Here is a 21,307-nt window from a genome sequence, read left to right as displayed (position 1 = left end):
AAGATGTAGCTTCGTGTTGCCCTTTTCTCCGTACACCATTAAGGGTTTTCCTTTTTCTCGTATAATGCGAATTGCATTTTTGTAACAAACGATCTCTGCTTTCACTTCTTTCAACCAGTCCATACCGATTATCACATCAAAACTCCCTAACTCTACTGGTATCAAATCAATCTTAAATGTTTCGCTAACCAGTTTAATTTCTCGATTCCGACATATATTATCTGCTGAAATTAATTTACCATTTGCTAATTCGAGTAAAAATTTACTATCCAAAGGCGTCAATGGACAACTTAATTTAGCACAAAAATCTCTACTCATATAGCTTCTATCCGCACCCGAATCAAATAAAACGTAAGCAGATTTATTGTCAATAAGAAACGTACCCGTAACAAGCTCCGGGTCTTCTTGTGCCTCTACCGCATTAATATTGAAAACTCTTCCGCGGCCTTGTCCATTCGTGTTCTCCTGGTTCGGGCAATTTCTAATAATGTGGCCCGGTTTTCCACATTTATAACAAACTACATTGGCATAACTTGCTCCGACACTACTTGCTCCGCCATTACTCGTTCCGACACCATTTGTTCCTTTCGTTCTATTACCCCCTGGTCCGTAGACCACACACTTCGCCGCGCTATGACCATTTCTTTTACACTTGTTGCAAAATTTGGTGCAGAACCCCGAGTGATACTTTTCACACCTTTGGCATAGCTGCTTCTGATTGTTGTTGTTATTGCGGTTATTATTGTTGTTGGGATGATTGTTGTAGTTGTTGTTGTTGTTGTTGTTGTTGTTGTTGGGCCGTTTGTTGTAGTTGCGATTTATGTTGCGATTGTTGGGATAATTGCTGCGATTATTGTTGTAATTGATGTTGTTGTTGTATTGGTGATTCTTATCACCGTTTTCCTCCCACTTTCTTTTGACTTGCTTCACATTGGCCTCTTCAGCAGTCTGTTCTTTAATTCTTTCTTCAATCTGGTTCACTAGTTTGTGAGCCATTCTACATGCCTGTTGTATGGAGGCGGGCTCGTGTGAACTTATATCTTCTTGGATTCTTTCCAGTAATCCTTTCACAAACGCGTCGATCTTCTCTTCCTCATCTTCGAATGCTCCCGGACACAATAGGCACAATTTTGTGAATCGTCTTTCGTATGTGGTAATATCAAATCCTTGGGTTCGTAACCCTCTAAGTTCTGTCTTGAGCTTATTGACCTCGGTTCTGGGACGGTACTTCTCGTTCATCAAGTGCTTGAATGCTGACCACGGTAGTGCGTACGCATCGTCTTGTCCCACTTGCTCTAGATAGGTATTCCACCATGTTAACGCAGAACCTGTGAAGGTATGCGTAGCGTACTTCACTTTGTCCTCTTCAGTACACTTACTTATGGCAAACACCGATTCGACCTTCTCGGTCCACCGTTTCAATCCGATCGGTCCTTCGGTTCCATCAAATTCCAAAGGTTTGCAGGCAGTAAATTCTTTGTAGGTGCATCCTACAGGATTTCCTGTACTGCTAGATCCAAGGTTATTGTTGGTATGTAGCGCAGCCTGTACTGCGGCTATGTTTGAAGCTAGAAAAGTACGGAATTCCTCTTCATTCATATTCACGGTGTGTCGAGTAGTCGGTGCCATTTCCTTCAAAATAGTCAAATGGAACAAGTTAATCATACAGAATATTAAGAGTAGTTAATAGTATTTCGTAGCATAATATGAACTCATTTATAAAAGCTTTTTCTTCATATTAGCGTTTTATAAGTTTAAATTCGGGTAGTACCTACCCGTTAAGTTCATACTTAGTAGCTAATATACAATTCAACTACTACAATTCTATATGAAAAACTGATTATAATAATATTTCGCGTTCAAACTTTTACACAATATTTTACAAACTTACAATACCGCTTATTTTACATATAGCATGAAATATAGCACACAATAAATTTGATACAAGATGGTTGTGAAGATAATTCTAGCTAGTACACAAGTCGTTCAGCAAAGGCAATAAAGACACGTAATTCATACGTCCAGAAACAAGTCATGCATTCTGGTTTTACTAGGATTACTTCCCATCCTTGGTCTTGTGGAACATAACCGTTATGGCCGTTGATAAGACAGCGTGTTGTAACGTCGTCAAAGGGGCGAGGGTTACGTAATGTCCAACAGTCCCGTAACAATCTAAAAACCTCATTTCTTACCCCAATTACCGACTCCGTCACTTGTGGGAACGTTTTGTTTAATAGTTGTAGCCCGATGTTCTTTTTCTCACTTTGGTGAGAAGCGAACATTACTAATCCGTAAGCATAACATGCTTCTTTATGTTGCATGTTAGCCGCTTTTTCTAAATCACGAAGTCCAATATTTGGATATATTGATTCAAAATAATTTCTTAACCCATTATGTAAAATAGCATTTGGGTTCCCCGCTATATATGCGTCAAAGTAAACACATCGTAACTTATGGATTTCCTAATGTGATATCCCCCATCTTTCAAACAAAAGCCTTTTATAAACCAAGGCATTCTTGGAACGTTCTTCGAATGTCTTACAAACTGATCTCGCCTTAAATAGTTGTGCCGAAGAATTCTGACCGACTCTAGACAAGATTTCATCAATCATGTCTCCGGGTAGGTCTCTTAAAATATTGGGTTGTCTATCCATTTTGTGTTTTTATACTGTAAAATAGACAAGAGTTAGATTCATAAAAAAAAAAAAAAAATACTTATTAATACAAGCAATTTTTACATATATCATAAAGCATAAGCACACTATATTACATATATTACACCACACGAATACAACTATCTTATTCCGACTCGCTTGTTTCTTCTTCTTCGGTTTTGGTTCGTTTTGCCAAGTTTCTAGGGATATATGATGTTCCCCTAATACGAGCCGTCGTAATCCACATTGGTTTAGAAAAACCTGGTGGTTTAGAGGTTCTCGGGTCATTGTTACAACTTAAGGACTTCGGGGGTTGACAATACATATAAAGTTCATCGGGGTTGGAATTAGATTTCTCTATTTTTATGCCCTTTCCCTTATTATTTTCTTTTGCCTTTTTAAATTCAGTTGGGGTAATTTCTATAACATCATCGGAATTCTCGTCGGAATCCGATTCATCGGAGAATTGGTAATCCTCCCAATATTTTGCTTCCTTGGCGGAAACACCATTGACCATAATTAACCTTGGTCGGTTGGTTGAGGATTTTCTTTTACTTAACCATTTTATTATTTCCCCCACCGGTTCTATTTCTTCATCCGGTTCCGATTCTTTTTCCGGTTCCGACTCTTCTTCCGGTTCCGACTCTTCTTCCGGTTCCTCTTCGGGAACTTGTGAATCAGTCCACGAATCATTCCAATTTACATTTGACTCTTCATTATTATTAGGTGAGTCAATGGGACTTGTTCTAGAGGTAGACATCTATCACATAATATCAAACGCGTTAAGAGATTAATATATCACATAATATTCACATGTTAAAAATATATAGTTTCCAACAAAATTTGTTAAGCAATCATTTTTCAAGTAAACACGGTCGAAGTCCAGACTCACTAATGCATCCTAACAAACTCGATAAGACACACTAATGCAAAATTCTGGTTCTCTAAGACCAACGCTCGGATACCAACTGAAATGTCCCGTTCTTATTGATTAAAAACGTTCCATATTAATTGATTTCGTTGCGAGGTTTTGACCTCTATATGAGACGTTTTTCAAAGACTGCATTCATTTTAAAACAAACCATAACCTTTATTTCATCAATAAAGGTTTAAAAAGCTTTACGTAGATTATCAAATAATGATAATCTAAAATATCCTGTTTACACACGACCATTACATAATGGTTTACAATACAAATATGTTACAACAAAATAAGTTTCTTGAATGCAGTTTTTACACAATATCATACAAGCATGGACTCCAAATCTCGTCCTTATTTAAGTATCGACAGCGGAAGCTCTTAATAATCACCTGAGAATAAACATGCTTAAAACGTCAACAAAAATGTTGGTGAGTTATAGGTTTAACCTATATATATCAAATCATAATAATAGACCACAAGATTTCATATTTCAATACACATCCCATACATAGAGATAAAAATCATTCATATGGTGAACACCTGGTAACCGACATTAACAAGATGCATATATAAGAATATCCCCATCATTCCGGGACACCCTTCGGATATGATATAAATTTTGAAGTACTAAAGCATCCAGTACTTTGGATGGGGTTTGTTAGGCCCAATAGATCTATCTTTAGGATTCGCGTCAATTAGGGTGTCTGTTCCCTAATTCTTAGATTACCAGACTTAATAAAAAGGGGCATATTCGATTTCGATAATTCAACCATAGAATGTAGTTCCACGTACTTGTGTCTATTTTGTAAATCATTTATAAAACCTGCATGTATTCTCATCCCAAAATATTAGATTTTAAAAGTGGGACTATAACTCACTTTCACATATTTTTACTTCGTCGGGAAGTAAGACTTGGCCACTGGTTGATTCACGAACCTATAACAATATATACATATATATCAAAGTATGTTCAAAATATATTTACAACACTTTTAATATATTTTGATGTTTTAAGTTTATTAAGTCAGCTGTCCTCGTTAGTAACCTACAACTAGTTGTCCACAGTTAGATGTACAGAAATAAATCGATAAATATTATCTTGAATCAATCCACGACCCAGTGTATACGTATCTCAGTATTGATCACAACTCAAACTATATATATTTTGGAATCAACCTCAACCCTGTATAGCTAACTCCAACATTCACATATAGAGTGTCTATGGTTGTTCCGAAATATATATAGATGTGTCGACATGATAGGTCGAAACATTGTATATACGTGTCTATGGTATCTCAAGATTACATAATATACAATACAAGTTGATTAAGTTATGGTTGGAATAGATTTGTTACCAATTTTCACGTAGTTAAAATGAGAAAAATTATCCAATCTTGTTTTACCCATAACTTCTTCATTTTAAATCCGTTTTGAGTGAATCAAATTGCTATGGTTTCATATTGAACCCTATTTTATGAATCTAAATAGAAAAAGTATAGGTTTATAGTCGGAAAAATAAGTTACAAGTCGTTTTTGTAAAGGTAGTCATTTCAGTCGAAAGAACGACGTCTAGATGACCATTTTAGAAAACATACTTCCACTTTGAGTTTAACCATAATTTTTGGATATAGTTTCATGTTCATAATAAAAATCATTTTCTCAGAATAACAACTTTTAAATCAAAGTTTATCATAGTTTTTAATTAACTAACCCAAAACAGCCCGCGGTGTTACTACGATGGCGTAAATCCGGTTTTACGGTGTTTTTCGTGTTTCCAGGTTTTAAATCATTAAGTTAGCATATCATATAGATATAGAACATGTTTTTAGTTTATTTTAAAAGTCAAGTTAGAAGGATTAACTTTTGTTTGCGAACAAGTTTAGAATTAACTAAACTATGTTCTAGTGATTACAAGTTTAAACCTTCGAATAAGATAGCTTTATATGTATGAATCGAATGCTGTTATGAACATCATTACTACCTTAAGTTCCTTAGATAAACCTACTGGAAAAAAGAAAAATGGATCTAGCTTCAATGGATCCTTGGATGGCTCGAAGTTCTTGAAGCAGAATCATGACACGAAAACAAGTTCAAGTAAGATCATCACTTAAAATAAGATTGTTATAGTTATAGAAATTGAACCAAAGTTTGAATATGATTATTACCTTGTATTAGAATGATAACCTACTGTAAGAAACAAAGATTTCTTGAGGTTGGATGATCACCTTACAAGATTGGAAGTGAGCTAGCAAACTTGAAAGTATTCTTGATTTTATGAAACTAGAACTTTTGGAATTTATGAAGAACACTTAGAACTTGAAGATAGAACTTGAGAGAGATCAATTAGATGAAGAAAATTGAAGAATAAAAGTGTTTGTAGGTGTTTTTGGTCATTGGTGTATGGATTAGATATAAAGGATATGTTATTTTGTTTTCATGTAAATAAGTCATGAATGATTACTCATATTTTTGTAATTTTATGAGATATTTCATGCTAGTTGCCAAATGATGGTTCCCACATGTGTTAGGTGACTCACATGGGCTGCTAAGAGCTGATAATTTGAGTGTATATACCAATAGTACATACATCTAAAAGCTGTGTATTGTACGAGTACGAATACGGGTGCATACGAGTAGAATTGTTGATGAAACTGAACGAGGATGTAATTGTAAGCATTTTTGTTAAGTAGAAGTATTTTGATAAGTGTCTTGAAGTCTTTCAAAAGTGTATGAATACATATTAAAACACTACATGTATATACATTTTAACTGAGTCGTTAAGTCATCGTTAGTCGTTACATGTAAATGTTGTTTTGAAACTTTTAGGTTAACGATCTTGTTAAATGTTGTTAACCCAATGTTTATAATATCAAAAGAGATTTTAAATTATTATATTATCATGATATTATGATGTACGAATATCTCTTAATATGATATATATACATTAAATGTCGTTACAACGATAATCGTTACATATATGTCTCGTTTCAAAATCATTAAGTTAGTAGTCTTGTTTTTACATATGTAGTTCATTGTTAATATAATTAATGATATGTTTACTTATCATAATATCATGTTAACTATATATATAACCATATATATGTCATCATATAGTTTTTACAAGTTTTAACGTTCGTGAATCACCGGTCAACTTGGGTGGTCAATTATCTATATGAAACCTATTTCAATTAATCAAGTCTTAACAAGTTTGATTGCTTAACATGTTGGAAACATTTAATCATGTAAATATCAATCTCAATTAATATATATAAACATGGAAAAGTTCGGGTCACTACATGACTGTCATTACAAATGAAAAAAATGAACTTATTCCTACTAGAACTGTAACAGGATGGCGTGTATGTATTGATTATAGAAAATTAAATGACGCCACCAGAAAAGATCACTTTCCCTTACCTTTCATTGATCAAATGTTGGAAAGATTAGTCGGTAATAGTTACTATTGTTTTCTAGATGGATTTTCCGGATATTTTCAAATTCCAATAGCACCCGAAGATCAAGAGAAAACCACATTCACGTGCCCTTATGGTACTTTTGCTTACAAACGCATGCCATTTGGACTTTGCAACGCCCCTGCAACCTTTCAAAGGTGTATGATGGCGATTTTTCACGACATGATAGAAGAATGCATGGAAGTTTTCATGGATGACTTTTCAGTCTTCGGTGATACATTTGAATCATGTCTAGTTAATCTGGAACGAATGCTTATTAGATGCGAACAATCAAATCTAGTACTTAATTGGGAGAAATGCCATTTCATGGTTAAAGAAGGCATCGTTCTTGGTCATAAAATTTCAAAAGAAGGAATTGAAGTGGATAGAGCTAAAGTAGATGTAATTGCTAAACTTCCACATCCCACCAATGTTAGAGGAGTTAGGAGTTTTCTAGGGCATGCCGGTTTTTACCGACGTTTCATAAAAGATTTTTCTAAAATTGCCACTCCTATGAATAAACTCCTAGAAAAGGATGCTCCATTCATCTTTTCCGATGAGTGTATCAAATCTTTTAATATTCTTAAAGAGAAATTCACTAATGCGCCGATCATGATAACACCAAATTGGAATCTACCATTTGAACTAATGTGAGATGCAAGTGATTTTGCAATGGGAGCCGTTTTAGGACAAAGGATTGAAAAACGATTTCAACCTATATATTATGCTAGTAAGACGTTACAAGGAGCACAAACGAACTATACAACTACTGAAAAAGAACTCCTTGCTATTGTCTTTGCTTTTGACAAATTTCGATCATATCTCGTTCTAGCAAAAACGGTGGTCTATACCGACCATTCTGCTCTTAGATACCTATTTTCAAAACAAGATGCTAAACCAAGATTAATCCATTGGATCTTACTCTTACAAGAGTTTGATATTGAAATCCGAGATAAAAGAGGAGCAGAAAATCTCGCCGCTGATCATCTTTCTCGTCTTGAAAATCCCGAATTAGAAGTTCTAAATGAATCGGCCATACAAGACAACTTTCCTGATGAATATCTATTGAAGATAGATTATAAAGAAATTCCATGGTTTGCAGACTATGCAAACTACTTAGTTTGTGGATTCCTTGAAAAAGGATTATCGTACCAAAGACGAAAGAAATTCTTCAGTGATATAAAACAATATTTCTGGGAAGATCCACATTTGTTTAAAAGTTGTCCCGATGGAATAATACGCCGATGTGTATTTGGAGATGAAGCTAGTAAAATTTTAAACCATTGTCACACAGGACCAATAGGAGGGCATTATGGGCCTCAACTAACAGCAAGAAAAGTTTATGATGTTGGATTCTATTGGCCTACAATTTACAAAGACACACACCTTCTTTGCAAATCCTGTGATGCTTGTCAAAGGGCCGGAAAAATAAGTCAACGTGATGAAATGCCACAAAATGTCATACAAGTATGTGAAGTATTTGACATTTGGGGTATTGACTTTATGGGTCCATTTCCAAAATCTCATAATAATCTATATATACTCGTAGCCATTGATTATGTATCTAAATGGGCGGAAGCACAAGCTCTCCCAACTAACGATGCACGAGTTGTAGTCAACTTTTTAAAACGTCTTTTTGCAAGGTTTGGAACACCGAAAGCTTTAATAAGTGATCGGGGTACTCATTTCTGTAATAATCAACTTGAGAAAGTTCTTAAAAGATATGGAGTAACTCATAAAATCTCCACCGCATATCATCCACAAACAAGTGGACAAGTAGAAAATACCAACCGAGCTTTAAAACGTATTCTAGAGAAAACCGTAGGATCAAATCCAAAGGAATGGTCCATTAAATTGGAGGATGCACTCTGGGCTTTTAGAACAGCCTACAAAACTCCAATTGGAACCACACCTTTTAGACTTGTTTATGGAAAAGCATGTCATCTTCCAGTAGAAATTGAACACAAAGCATTTTGGGCTTTGAAGACATGTAATCTTGATTTACATGAAGCCGGACGTCTACGATTAAGTCAACTAAACGAATTAGAAGAATTAAGACATGAAGCATACGAAAATTCGTTAATCTATAAAGAAAGAACGAAGAAATGGCATGATAAAAGAATCAGAAGTTCAAAAGAATTTAAAGAAGGAGACAGAGTTCTTCTTTTCAATTCACGATTCAAGCTATTTCCTGGAAAATTGAAATCAAGATGGTCTGGACCATTCATAGTTAAAAGAGTTTTCCCATACGGAACGATAGAATTAATAAATTCAAATGGGATTGAATTTAAAGTTAATGGTCACAGAGTTAAACATTACATACATGGTCCGATGGAAGTTGACAACGAAGTTAATCACAATTTCGATACCACAGCTAACTAAGTGTGGGGAGAATCAAGGGGTTTATGTATTTCTGTTAGAGTTAGATTGTCTGTTTTCGTGTAGTTCTCGAAAATGGAACCCGAATGGTCTTTCCCTAGCAGACCCTAAAGAACTAGTCTTCTCCCCCCATTCTGAATTTTTATTTTTTTTAAGAAATGAAGACTGCCTGTGAACTAAACCATGGTCTAATGCTACACGCTTTGATCACTAAACGTAATAATGACACACTTCCGAGTGAAATAGTATCAGTAATCAGAGAAAGATTGGACGGAGTTAGAAAAGAATCCAGATGCGAAGATAATAAGTTACAATTTGGTAAAGAAAAATCAAAATCCGCAACGAAAAGAAGAGCACGACACCTAGAAAGATGTCACAAATGCGGAAAATGGTCACATGGAGGTAAATGTTAAAATAATCAAACCTATTCAAACACCGAATTTGTTACTTTATGCAGAGACGGACCGTTCATATGTTTAGAAGAAAAGACACTGAATGCTCGAGGTTACGCCTATGTTGAAATGTCCCGTTCTTATTGATTAAAAACGTTCCATATTAATTGATTTCGTTGCGAGGTTTTGACCTCTATATGAGACGTTTTTCAAAGACTGCATTCATTTTTAAAACAAACCATAACCTTTATTTCATAGATAAAGGTTTTAAAAAGCTTTACGTAGATTATCAAATAATGATAATCTAAAATATCCTGTTTACACACGACCATTACATAATGGTTTACAATACAAATATGTTACAACAAAATAAGTTTCTTGAATGCAGTTTTTACACAATATCATACAAGTATGGACTCCAAATCTCGTCCTTATTTAAGTATGCGACAGCGGAAGCTCTTAATAATCACCTGAGAATAAACATGCTTAAAACGTCAACAAAAATGTTGGTGAGTTATAGGTTTAACCTATATATATCAAATCATAATAATAGACCACAAGATTTCATATTTCAATACACATCCCATACATAGAGATAAAAATCATTCATATGGTGAACACCTGATAACCGACATTAACAAGATGCATATATAAGAATATCCCCATCATTCCGGGACACCCTTCGGATATGATATAAATTTCAAAGTACTAAAGCATCCGGTACTTTGGATGGGGCTTGTTGGGCCCGATAGATCTATCTTTAGGATTCGCGTCAATTAGGGTGTCTGTTCCCTAATTCTTAGATTACCAGACTTAATATAAAGGGGCATATTCGATTTTGATAATTCAACCTTAGAATGTAGTTTCACGTACTTGTGTCTATTTTGTAAATCATTTATAAAACCTGCATGTATTCTCATCCCAAAAATATTAGATTTTAAAAGTGGGACTATAACTCACTTTCACAGGTTTTTACTTCGTCGGGAAGTAAGACTTGGCCACTGGTTGATTCACGAACCTATAACAATATATACATATATATCAAAGTATGTTCAAAATATATTTACAACACTTTTAATATATTTTGATGTTTTAAGTTTATTAAGTCAGCTGTCCTCGTTAGTAACCTACAACTAGTTGTCCACAATTAGATGTACAGAAATAAATCGATAAATATTATCTTGAATCAATCCACGACCCAGTGTATACGTATCTCAGTATTGATCACAACTCAAACTATATATATTTTGGAATCAACCTCAACCCTGTATAGCTAACTCCAACATTCACATATAGAGTGTCTATGGTTGTTCCGAAATATATATAGATGTGTCGACATGATAGGTCGAAACATTGTATACGTGTCTATGGTATCTCAAGATTACATAATATACAATACAAGTTGATTAAGTTATGGTTGGAATAGATTTGTTACCAATTTTCACGTAGCTAAAATGAGAAAAATTATCCAATCTTGTTTTACCCATAACTTCTTCATTTTAAATCCGTTTTGAGTGAATCAAATTGCTATGGTTTCATATTGAACTCTATTTTATGAATCTAAACAGAAAAAGTATAGGTTTATAGTCGGAAAAATAAGTTACAAGTCGTTTTTGTAAAGGTAGTCATTTCAGTCGAAAGAACGACGTCTAGATGACCATTTTAGAAAACATACTTCCACTTTGAGTTTAATCATAATTTTTGGATAAAGTTTCATGTTCATAATTAAAATCATTTTCTCAGAATAACAACTTTAAAATCAAAGTTTATCATAGTTTTTAATTAACTAACCCAAAACAGCCCGCGGTGTTACTACGACGGCGTAAATCCGGTTTTACGATGTTTTTCGTGTTTCCAGGTTTTAAATCATTAAGTTAGCATATCATATAGATATAGAACATGTGTGTAGTTAATTTTAAAAGTCAAGTTAGAAGGATTAACTTTTGTTTGCGAACAAGTTTAGAATTAACTCAACTATGTTCTAGTGATTACGAGTTTAAACCTTCGAATAAGATAGCTTTATATGTATGAATCGAATGATGTTATGAATATCATTACTACCTTAAGTTCCTTGGATAAACCTACTGGAAAAGAGAAAAATGGATCTAGCTTCAACGGATCCTTGGATGGCTCGAAGTTCTTGAAGCAGAATCATGACACGAAAATAAGTTCAAGTAAGATCATCACTTGCAATAAGATTGTTATAGTTATAGAAATTGAACCAAAGTTTGAATATGATTATTACCTTGTATTAGAATGATAACCTACTGTAAGAAACAAAGATTTCTTGAGGTTGGATGATCACCTTACAAGATTGGAAGTGGGCTAGCAAACTTGAAAGTATTCTTGATTTTATGTAACTAGAACTTGTAAAATATATGAAGAACACTTAGAACTTGAAGATAGAACTTGAGAGAGATCAATTAGATGAAGAAAATTGAAGAATGAAAGTGTTTGTAGGTGTTTTTGGTCGTTGGTGTATGGATTAGATATAAAGGATATGTAATTTTGTTTTCATGTAAATAAGTCATGAATGATTACTCATATTTTTGTAATTTTATGAGATATTTCATGCTAGTTACCAAATGATGGTTCCCACATGTGTTAGGTGACTCACATGGGCTGCTAAGAGCTGATCATTGGAGTGTATATACCAATAGTACATACATCTAAAAGCTGTGTATTGTACGAGTACGAATACAGGTGCATACGAGTAGAATTGTTGATGAAACTGAACGAGGATGTAATTGTAAGCATTTTTGTTAAGTAGAAGTATTTTGATAAGTGTATTGAAGTCTTTCAAAAGTGTATAAATACATATTAAAACACTACATGTATATACATTTTAACTGAGTCGTTAAGTCATCGTTAGTCGTTACATGTAAGTGTTGTTTTGAAACCTTTAGGTTAACGATCTTGTTAAATGTTGTTAACCCAATGTTTATAATATCAAATGCTATTTTAAATTATTATATTATCATGATATTATCATGTATAAATATCTCTTAATATGATATATATATATATACATTAAATGTCGTTACAACGATAATCGTTACATATATGTCTCGTTTCAAAATCATTAAGTTAGTAGTCTTGTTTTTACATATGTAGTTCATTGTTAAAATAATTAATGATATGTTTACTTATCATAATATCATGTTAACTATATATATAACCATATATATGTCATCATATAGTTTTTACAAGTTTTAACGTTCGTGAATCACCGGTCAACTTGGGTGGTCAATTGTCTATATGAAACCTATTTCAATTAATCAAGTCTTAACAAGTTTGATTGCTTAACATGTTGGAAACATTTAATCATGTAAATATCAATCTCAATTAATATATATAAACATGGAAAAGTTCGGGTCACTACAGTACCTACCCGTTAAATAAATTTCGTCCCGAAATTTTAAGCTGTTGAAGGTGTTGACGAATCTTCTGGAAATAGATGCGGGTATTTCTTCTTCATCTGATCTTCATGCTCCCAGGTGAACTCAGGTCCTCTACGAGCATTCCATCGAACCTTAACAATTGGTATCTTGTTTTGCTTAAGTCTTTTAACCTCACGATCCATTATTTCGACGGGTTCTTCGATAAATTGAAGTTTTTCGTTGATTTGGATTTCATCTAACGGAAGAGTGAGATCTTCTTTAGCAAAACATTTCTTCAAATTCGAGACGTGGAAAGTGTTATGTACAGCCGCGAGTTGTTGAGGTAACTCAAGTCGGTAAGCTACTGGTCCGACACGATCAATAATCTTGAATGGTCCAATATACCTTGGATTTAATTTCCCTCGTTTACCAAATCGAACAACGCCTTTCCAAGGTGCAACTTTAAGCATGACCATCTCTCCAATTTCAAATTCTATATCTTTTCTTTTAATGTCAGCGTAGCTCTTTTGTCGACTTTGGGCGGTTTTCAACCGTTGTTGAATTTGGATGATCTTCTCGGTAGTTTCTTGTATAATCTCCGGACCCGTAATCTGTCTATCCCCCACTTCACTCCAACAAATCAGAGACCTACACTTTCTACCATAAAGTGCTTCAAACGGCGCCATCTCAATGCTTGAATGGTAGCTGTTGTTGTAGGAAAATTCTGCTAACGGTAGATGTCGATCCCAACTATTTCCGAAATCAATAACACATGCTCGTAGCATGTCTTCAAGCGTTTGTATCGTCCTTTCGCTCTGCCCATCAGTTTGTGGATGATAGGCAGTACTCATGTCTAGACGAGTTCCTAATGCTTGCTGTAATGTCTGCCAGAATCTTGAAATAAATCTGCCATCCCTATCAGAGATAATAGAGATTGGTATTCCATGTCTAGAGATGACTTCCTTCAAATACAGTCGTGCTAACTTCTCCATCTTGTCATCTTCTCTTATTGGCAGGAAGTGTGCTGATTTGGTGAGACGATCAACTATTACCCAAATAGTATCAAAACCACTTGCAGTCCTTGGCAATTTAGTGATGATATCCATGGTAATGTTTTCTCATTTCCATTCCGGGATTTCGGGTTGTTGAAGTAGACCTGAAGGTTTCTGATGCTCAGCTTTGACCTTAGAACACGTCAAACATTCTCCTACGTATTTAGCAACATCGGCTTTCATACCCGGCCACCAAAAATGTTTCTTGTGATCCTTGTACATCTTCCCCGTTCCAGGATGTATTGAGTATCTGGTTTTATGAGCTTCTTTAAGTACCATTTCTCTCATATCTCCAAATTTTGGTACCCAAATCCTTTCAGCTCTATACCGGGTTCCGTCTTCCCGAATATTAAGATGCTTCTCCGATCCTTTGGGTATTTCATCCTTTAAATTTCCCTCTTTTAAAACTCCTTGTTGCGCCTCCTTTATTTGAGTAGTAAGGTTATTATGAATCATTATATTCATAGATTTTACTCGAATGGGTTCTCTGTCCTTCCTGCTCAAGGCAACGGCTACCACATTTGCCTTCCCCGGGTGGTAACGAATCTCAAAGTCATAATCATTCAATAATTCAATCCACCTACGCTGCCTCATATTCAGTTGTTTCTGATTAAATATGTGTTGAAGACTTTTGTGGTCGGTATATATAATACTTTTAACCCCATATAAGTAGTGCCTCCAAGTCTTAAATACAAAAACAACCGCGCCTAATTCCAAATCATGCGTCGTATAATTTTGTTCGTGAATCTTCAATTGTCTAGATGCATAAGCAATCACCTTCGTTCGTTGCATTAATACACAACCGAGACCTTGCTTTGATGCGTCACAATAAATCACAAAATCATCATTCCCTTCAGGCAATGACAATATAGGTGCCGTAGTTAGCTTTTTCTTCAATAACTGAAACGCTTTCTCTTGTTCATCATTCCATTCAAATTTCTTCCCTTTATGCGTTAATGCAGTCAAGGGTTTTGCTATTCTGGAAAAGTCTTGGATGAACCTTCTGTAGTAACCAGCTAGTCCTAAAAACTGGCGTATGTGTTTCGGAGTTTTCGGGGTTTCCCACTTTTCAACAGTTTCTATCTTTGCCGGATCCACCTTAATACCTTCTTTGTTCACTATGTGACCGAGGAATTGAACTTCTTCCAACCAAAATGCACACTTTGAAAACTTAGCGTACAATTCTTCTTTCCTCAATACTTCTAACACCTTTCTCAAATGTTCACCGTGTTCTTGGTCATTCTTTGAGTAAATAAGTATGTCATCAATGAAAACAATGACAAACTTGTCAAGGTATGGTCCACACACTCGGTTCATAAGGTCCATGAACACAGCTGGTGCATTAGTTAAAACAAACGGCATGACCATAAACTCGTAATGACCGTAACGTGTTCTGAAAGCAGTCTTTGGAATATCATCTTCTTTCACCCGCATTTGATGGTACCCGGAACGTAAGTCAATCTTTGAATAAACAGACGAGCCTTGTAGTTGATCAAATAAGTCGTCGATTCTCGGTAGTGGGTAGCGGTTCTTGATGGTAAGTTTGTTCAACTCTCGGTAGTCGATACACAACCTGAATGTACCATCTTTCTTCTTGACAAACAAAACAGGAGCTCCCCACGGTGATGTGCTTGGTCGAATGAAACCACGCTCTAAAAGTTCTTGTAATTGGCTTTGCAGTTCTTTCATCTCGCTGGGTGCGAGTCTGTAAGGAGCACGAGCTATTGGTGCAGCTCCTGGTACAAGATCTATTTGAAATTCAACGGATCGATGTGGGGGTAATCCCGGTAATTCTTTCGGAAATACATCGGGAAATTCTTTTGCAATGGGAACATCATTGATGCTCTTTTCTTCAGTTTGTACTTTCTCGACGTGTGCTAGAACAGCATAGCAACCTTTTCTTATTAGTTTTTGTGCCTTCAAATTACTAATAAGATGTAGCTTCGTGTTGCCCTTTTCTCCGTACACCATTAAGGGTTTTCCTTTTTCTCGTATAATGCAAATTGCATTTTTGTAACAGACGATCTCTGCTTTCACTTCTTTCAACCAGTCCATACCGATTATCACATCAAAACTCCCTAACTCTACTGGTATCAAATCAATCTTAAATGTTTCGCTAACCAGTTTAATTTCTCGATTCTGACATATATTATCTGCTGAAATTAATTTACCATTTGCTAATTCGAGTAAAAATTTACTATCCAAAGGCGTCAATGGACAACTTAATTTAGCACAAAAATCTCTACTCATATAGCTTCTATCCGCACCTGAATCAAATAAAACGTAAGCAGATTTATTGTCAATAAGAAACGTACCCGTAACAAGCTCTGGGTCTTCTTGTGCCTCTGCCGCATTAATATTGAAAACTCTTCCGCGGCCTTGTCCATTCGTGTTCTCCTGGTTCGGGCAATTTCTAATAATGTGGCCCGGTTTTCCACATTTATAACAAACTACATTGGCATAACTTGCTCCGACACTACTTGCTCCGCCATTACTCGTTCCGACACCATTTGTTCCTTTCGTTCTATTAACCCCTGGTCCGTAGACCTCACACTTCGCCGCGCTATGACCATTTCTTTTACACTTGTTGCAAAATTTGGTGCAGAACCCCGAGTGATACTTTTCACACCTTTGGCATAGCTGCTTCTGATTGTTGTTGTTATTGCGGTTATTATTGTTGTTGGGATGATTGTTGTAGTTGATGTTGTTGTTGTTGTTGTTGTTGTTGTTGGGCCGTTTGTTGTAGTTTTGATTGATGTTGCGATTGTTGGGATAATTGCTGCGATTATTGTTGTAATTGCTGTTGTTGTTGTATTGGTGATTCTTATCACCGTTTTCCTCCCACTTTCTTTTGACTTGCTTCACATTGGCCTCTTCAGCAGTCTGTTCTTTAATTCTTTCTTCAATCTGGTTCACTAGTTTGTGAGCCATTCTACATGCCTGTTGTATGGAGACGGGCTCGTGTGAACTTATATCTTCTTGGATTCTTTCCGGTAATCCTTTCACAAACGCGTCGATCTTCTCTTCCTCATCTTCGAATGCTCCCGGACACAATAGGCACAATTCTGTGAATCGTCTTTCGTACGTAGTAATATCAAATCCTTGGGTTCGTAACCCTCTAAGTTCTGTCTTGAGCTTATTGACCTCGGTTCTGGGACGGTACTTCTCGTTCATCAAGTGCTTGAATGCTGACCACGGTAGTGCGTACGCATCGTCTTGTCCCACTTGCTCTAGATAGGTATTCCACCATGTTAACGCAGAACCTGTGAAGGTATACGTAGCGTACTTCACTTTGTCCTCTTCAGTACACTTACTTATGGCAAACACCGATTCGACCTTCTCGGTCCACCGTTTCAATCCGATCGGTCCTTCGGTTCCATCAAATTCCAAAGGTTTGCAGGCAGTGAATTCTTTGTAGGTGCATCCTACACGATTTCCTGTACTGCTAGATCCAAGGTTATTGTTGGTATGTAGCGCAGCCTGTACTGCGGCTATGTTTGAAGCTAGAAAAGTACGGAATTCCTCTTCATTCATATTCACGGTGTGTCGAGTAGTCGGTGCCATTTCCTTCAAAATAGTCAAATGGAACAAGTTAATCATACAGAATATTAAGAGTAGTTAATAGTATTTCGTAGCATAATATGAACTCATTTATAAAAGCTTTTTCTTCATATTAGCGTTTTATAAGTTTAAATTCGGGTAGTACCTACCCGTTAAGTTCATACTTAGTAGCTAATATACAATTCAACTACTACAATTCTATATGAAAAACTGATTATAATAATATTTTTGCGTTCAAACTTTTACACAATATTTTACAAACTTACAATACCGCTTATTTTACATATAGCATGAAATATAGCACACAATAAATTTGATACAAGATGGTTGTGAAGATAATTCTAGCTAGTACACAAGTCGTTCAGCAAAGGCAATAAAGACACGTAATTCATACGTCCAGAAACAAGTCATGCATTCTGGTTTTACTAGGATTACTTCCCATCCTTGGTCTTGTGGAACATAACCGTTATGGCCGTTGATAAGACAGCGTGTTGTAACATCGTCAAAGGGGCGAGGGTTACGTAATGTCCAACAGTCCCGTAACAATCTAAAAACCTCATTTCTTACCCCAATTACTGACTCCGTCACTTGTGGGAACGTTTTGTTTAATAGTTGTAGCCCGATGTTCTTGTTCTCACTTTGGTGAGAAGCGAACATTACTAATCCGTAAGCATAACATGCTTCTTTATGTTGCATGTTAGCCGCTTTTTCTAAATCACGAAGTCCAATATTCGGATATATTGAGTCAAAATAATTTCTTAACCCGTTGCGTAAAATAGCATTTGGGTTCCCCGCAATATATGCGTCAAAGTAAACACATCGTAACTTATGGGTTTCCCAATGTGATATCCCCCATCTTTCAAACGAAAGTCTCTTATAAACCAAGACATTCTTGGAACGTTCTTCGAATGTCTTACAAACTGATCTCGCCTTAAATAGTTGTGCCGAGGAATTCTGGCCGACTCTAGACAAGATTTCATCAATCATGTCTCCGGGTAGGTCTCTTAAAATATTGGGTTGTCTATCCATTTTGTGTTTTTAAACTGTAAAATAGACAAGAGTTAGATTCATAAAAAATACTTATTAATACAAGCAATTTTTACATATATCATAAAGCATAAGAACACTATATTACATATATTACACCACACGAATACAACTATCTTATTCCGACTCGCTCGTTTCTTCTTCTTCGGTTTTGGTTCGTTTTGCCAAGTTTCTAGGGATATATGATGTTCCCCTAATACGAGCCGTCGTTGTCCACATTGGTTTAGAAAAACCTGGTGGTTTAGAGGTTCCCGGGTCATTGTTACAACTTAAGAACTTCGGGGGTTGACGATACATATAAAGTTCATCGGGGTTGGAATTAGATTTCTCTATTTTTATGCCCTTTCCCTTATTATTTTCTTTTGCCTTTTTAAATTCAGTTGGGGTAATTTCTATAACATCATTGGAATTCTCGTCGGAATCCGATTCATCGGAGAATTGGTAATCCTCCCAATATTTTGCTTCCTTGGCGGAAACACCATTGACCATAATTAACCTTGGTTGGTTGGTTGAGGATTCTCTTTTACTTAACCGTTTTATTATTTCCCCCACCGGTTCCGATTCTTCTTCCGGTTCCGATTCTTCGTCCGGTTCCGATTCTTCTTCCGGTTCCGACTCTTCTTCCGGTTCCTCTTCGGGAACTTGTGAATCAGTCCACGAATCATTCCAATTTACATTTGACTCTTCATTATTATTAGGTGAGTCAATGGGACTTGTTCTAGAGGTAGACATCTATCACATAATATCAAACGCGTTAAGAGATTAATATATCACATAATATTCACATGTTAAAAATATATAGTTTCCAACAAAATTTGTTAAGCAATCATTTTTCAAGTAAACACGGTCGAAGTCCAGACTCACTAATGCATCCTAACAAACTCGATAAGACACACTAATGCAAAATTCTGGTTCTCTAAGACCAACGCTCGGATACCAACTGTAATGTCCCGTTCTTATTGATTAAAAACGTTCCATATTAATTGATTTCGTTGCGAGATTTTGACCTCTATATGAGACGTTTTTCAAAGACTGCATTCATTTTTAAAACAAACCATAACCTTTATTTCATAGATAAAGGTTTTAAAAAGCTTTACGTAGATTATCAAATAATGATAATCTAAAATATCCTGTTTACACACGACCATTACATAATGGTTTACAATACAAATATGTTACAACAAAATAAGTTTCTTGAATGCAGTTTTTACACAATATCATACAAGTATGGACTCCAAATCTCTTCCTTATTTAAGTATGCGACAGCGGAAGCTCTTAATAATCACCTGAGAATAAACATGCTTAAAACGTCAACAAAAATGTTGGTGAGTTATAGGTTTAACCTATATATATCAAATCATAATAATAGACCACAAGATTTCATATTTCAATACACATCCCATACATAAAGATAAAAATCATTCATATGGTGAACACCTGATAACCGACATTAACAAGATGCATATATAAGAATATCCCCATCATTCCGGGACACCCTTTGGATATGATATAAATTTTGAAGTACTAAAGCATCCGGTACTTTGGATGGGGCTTGTTGGGCCCGATAGATCTATCTTTAGGATTCGCGTCAATTAGGGTGTCTGTTCCCTAATTCTTAGATTACTAGACTTAATATAAAGGGGCATATTCGATTTCGATAATTCAACCATAGAATGTAGTTTCACGTACTTGTGTCTATTTTGTAAATCATTTATAAAACCTGCATGTATTCTCATCCCAAAAATATTAGATTTTAAAACTGGGACTATAACTCACTTTCACAGGTTTTTACTTCGTCGGGAAGTAAGACTTGGCCACTGGTTGATTCACGAACCTATAACAATATATACATATATATCAAAGTATGTTTAAAATATATTTACAACACTTTTAATATATTTTGATGTTTTAAGTTTATTAAGTCAGCTGTCCTCGTTAGTAACCTACAACTAGTTGTCCACAATTAGATGTACAGAAATAAATCGATAAATATTATCTTGAATCAATCCACGACCCAGTGTATACGTATCTCAGTATTGATCACAACTCAAACTATATATATTTTGGAATCAACCTCAACCCTGTATAGCTAACTCCAACATTCACATATAGAGTGTCTATGGTTGTTCCGAAATATATATAGATGTGTCGACATGATAGGTCGAAACATTGTATACGTGTCTATGGTATCTCAAGATTACATAATATACAATACAAGTTGATTAAGTTATGGTTGGAATAGATTTGTTACCAATTTTCACGTAGCTAAAATGAAAAAAATTATCCAATCTTGTTTTACCCATAACTTCTTCATTTTAAATCCGTTTTGAGTGAATCAAATTGCTATGGTTTCATATTGAACTCTATTTTATGAATCTAAACAGAAAAAGTATAGGTTTATAGTCGGAAAAATAAGTTACAAGTCGTTTTTGTAAAGGTAGTCATTTCAGTCGAAAGAACGACGTCTA

Source organism: Rutidosis leptorrhynchoides, chromosome 8 (genome assembly GCF_046630445.1).
Source record: "Rutidosis leptorrhynchoides isolate AG116_Rl617_1_P2 chromosome 8, CSIRO_AGI_Rlap_v1, whole genome shotgun sequence".
In the NCBI taxonomy this organism is placed as follows: domain Eukaryota; kingdom Viridiplantae; phylum Streptophyta; class Magnoliopsida; order Asterales; family Asteraceae; genus Rutidosis; species Rutidosis leptorrhynchoides.
The sequence above is the reverse complement of the archived record's forward strand: the minus strand, read 5'-3'. Positions refer to the sequence as shown.